Here is a 3,700-nt window from a genome sequence, read left to right on the forward strand (position 1 = left end):
TTTTTAGTTCACTCTGTCATCCAGCCTGGAGTGCAGTGGCCGCTCCCAGCCACTGCAGCCTCGACCTGCTGGGCTCCAGCGATCCCTCTGCCTCAGCCTTCCAAGCAGCTGGAACTACAGGTGCGTGCTACCACACCTGGCAAATTTTTTGATTTATTGTAGAGATGAGGTCTCACCAAGTTGCCCAGGCGGGTCTCGAACCCATGGGCTCAGGCAATCCACTCAACTCAGCCCCCCAAAGCACATGATTACAGGCTGAGCCACCAAGCCCAGCTTGACATCAGATCTTTAGAACGAATGTGAGTCCCCACTCAATGTACTTTAAAGCAAACAGAGATGGAAGTTGCAACGCCAGTCAAGGGAGTTCGAAGCATAAGGCTACAGACTTACAGCTGGGAAAGCTGATCTGTGGGGATCAGCCTCAATCTCTGGCACCTCCTGTTTCCTTTTTATTCAAATCTGAACTCTGAATAAGGAAAACGAGGCCAGATGCAGCAGGTCCAGGCTGTGGTGGCTGTGAGCATGCCACTCTGCACTCCATGCCAACAAGGAAAAAAAACAAAAACAAAACAAGAAAGACTAAAGACAGCCCCAACCCCAGTCACTATCTTCCGTCAAAACATCATGCCTTAAATGGAAGTCTTCGTTTAAACATTTCCCATCTGTCTCACATGCGAGCATGGACCTAGACTCAGCCAAACCTGAGTTGGAGTCTAGGTGTCGCTACTTACGTGTGATCCTGGGTCAACCACTTGGCCTCTGAGCCTCTTTCACCATTAGTAACATAGCAGTAATACCACCACACAGCCAGAGGCTAAGAACACAAAAACTTACAAGCAACTGTGGAAAATTCAATTAAATAGGACATTCCAGGGGTCTGTGCTGCTTAAGAATTAAAACCAAAGGTTTCATCCTTATACTCAAGGCCTCTCCTTCCTGTCCTCTAGGCTATCTGTCCAGCCTTTCTCTCTCATAGCACCCCCTACACAACAGTCAAACAGCAATTCCCCACTCCACACCCTCTCACTAAAGAATGCCCTTGTCTTTAATTTCTCCTGTTAAAAAGCTTCAGTTCTAAGCCGGGCTCGGTGGCTCAGCCTGCAATCCTGCGCCTTTGGGAGGCTGAGGTGAGTGGATTGCCTAAGCCCGTGGGTTCGAGACCCGCCTGGGCAGCGAGACCTCATCTCTACAATAAATCAAAAAATCAGCCGGGCGTGGTAGCGCATGCCTGTAATTCCGGCTACCCGGAAGGCTGAGGCGGAAGGAACGCCGGAGCCCAGCAAGTAGAGGCTGCGGTGGCCGGGAGCGGCCACTGCACTCCAGAGTCTGGGCAACAGAGTGAGACTCCAACTCAAAAAATAAAAAAAATTAAAAAAAAAAACTTCAGTTCTGCCAGGCATGGGGACTCACATTTGTAATCCCAGAACTTTGGGAGGCACTGGGATGGCCGTGAGTATGCCACTGCACAGCAGCCTGGGTGACAAAGTGAAAAAAAAAAGTTACAATAATCAAAGAAGCTACCTTGGAACATTTAAACAACTTTGAATTAAACATGAGGCAGAGGCCAGAGGACTGCCTGAGTCCAGGGATTCAAGACCAGCCTGGGCAACTTGGTGAGACTTCATCTCTACAACAAATCAAGAAAAATTAGCTGCCGGGCTCGGTGGCTCAGCCTGTAATCTTGCGCCTTGGAAGGCTGAGGTGAGTGGATTGCCTGAGCCCACAGGTTCGAGGCCCGCCTGGGCAACTTGGCAAGACCTCATCTCTACAATAAATTTTAAAAATCAGCCGAGCATGGTAGCGCGCGCCTGTAATTCTGGCTACTCGGAAGGCTGAGGCGGAAGAATCGCCGGAGCCCAGCAGGTCGAGGCTGCGGTGGCCGGGAGCAGCCACCGCACTCCAGTCCGGGTGACAGAGTGAGACTCCAACTCAAAAAAAGAAAAATTAGCTGAGTGTGGTGGTGCACACCTATAGTTCCAGCTACTTGGAAGGCTAAGGCAAAAGGATTACCTGAGTCCAGCAGGTCGAGGCTGCAGTGGCCATGAGCGTGCCACCTGTACTCCAGACTGGGTGACAGAGTAAAACACTGACTCAAAAAAATTTTTTAAATTAAGTTCAAAATCTCGTTCAAGCACTACCTTTTCCTGATGCCTTTCTCTTTCTGTTGCCAGACATTAAACTATAAAACTGAGCAGAAAAAAGGGAAGTCCCAGGAGATGGCAAAGCTGTTTATGCACCTGCCTTCTCCCTCTGGGTTGAGATTCCAGTCAGCTGGGGTCAGCTTGCAAACATCCCAGCATCTCCATCAGGTCTGCCATTTAGCAGATGGCCCTTAGAATAGTCTCCAGTTATCCTTCTCAAGTGGGTTATTTTTTATTTCCAACACCAGACCACAGGTTCAGTAAATGATTATTTAGGCAAATTATAAGTCCAACTTCTCACCCATCTTCCTGTAATTCGAATCATGATGAGGCCTCTTGTGTGACTTTAGGAAAGTCATCTCTATGACTACCCAGCCTCATCTATAAAATTAAGGTAATACGCCGGGTACTTTGGGAAGTGGAGGCAAGAGGACAGCCTGAGCCCATGGGTTTGAGACCAGCATGGACAACATGGTGAGACCTCATCTCTACAATACATCAAAATTAGCCAGGCATGGTGGTGTGTGCCTGTAGTTCCAGCTACTTGGAAGGCTGAGGTGGAAGGATCAGCAAGTTGAGGCTGCAATGGTCATGAGCGTGTCACTGTACTCCATCCTGGGAAATGGAGTCAGACTCCAACTTAAAAACAAAACAAACAAAAAAAATTAGCTAGGCCTGGTGGCATTCACCTGGAGGTTTGCCTGACCCCAGGAAGTCAAGGTTGCAGTGAGCTATGATTGTGCCACTGCATTCCAGCCTGGGTGACAAAGCAAAACTCTCTCTCTTAAAAATAAATAAATAGGCCAGGCTCGGTGGCTCAGCCTGTAATCCCAGCACTTTGGGAGGCTGAGGTGAGTAGATTGCCTGAGCCCACGGGTTTGAGACCAGTCGTGCAACTTGGTGAGATTTTGTCTCTACAATAAATCAAAAATTAGCCAGGCATGGTGGTGCCCGTAGTTCCAGCTATTTGGAAGGCTGAGGTGGAAGGATCACTTAAGTCCAGCAAGTCGAGGCTACAGTGGCTGTAAGCATGTCACTGCACTCCATCCTGGGAGACAGTGAGACTCTGACTCAAAATAAATAAACAAATATGAATAAATAAAATTAAGATAATAACATTACTAAGATTGTTGTGAGAATAAAGTAAATAAACTGTGGAGCCTCGGGTACCCATAAGCACTCAATAAATAATAGTTCCTGGATCACACTGGATCAATCCAAAGACAAGTAGAAATGGGAAGAAAACATATGAATAGGAACACACAAAATAAGGTAGAGGAAATACAGAGATTACAATAATTATAAGTGGGTTAAATTAATCTATCAAATAAGTGTCAGATTGGATTAAAAACAGGTTATTTATAAGAGACACCTGAAGAAATGAGTTCCCTCTTTACTTTAACCATCCTTTCAGGTGTAAGGGTGTCTGCAGCCTCACCATCCCACACCGCAGACAGAACCTGGTCTTCTCAATGTTTTATCAGTACATGACTATAAGCCCTTGCTCATACCATACATCATTGGCAGTGGGTTGTCTATATAATAAAGGCTCAAAACTC

This window comes from Carlito syrichta, unplaced genomic scaffold (assembly GCF_000164805.1).
Source record: "Carlito syrichta isolate Samal-C Ts95f unplaced genomic scaffold, Tarsius_syrichta-2.0.1 Scaffold309724, whole genome shotgun sequence".
NCBI lineage: Eukaryota > Metazoa > Chordata > Mammalia > Primates > Tarsiidae > Carlito > Carlito syrichta.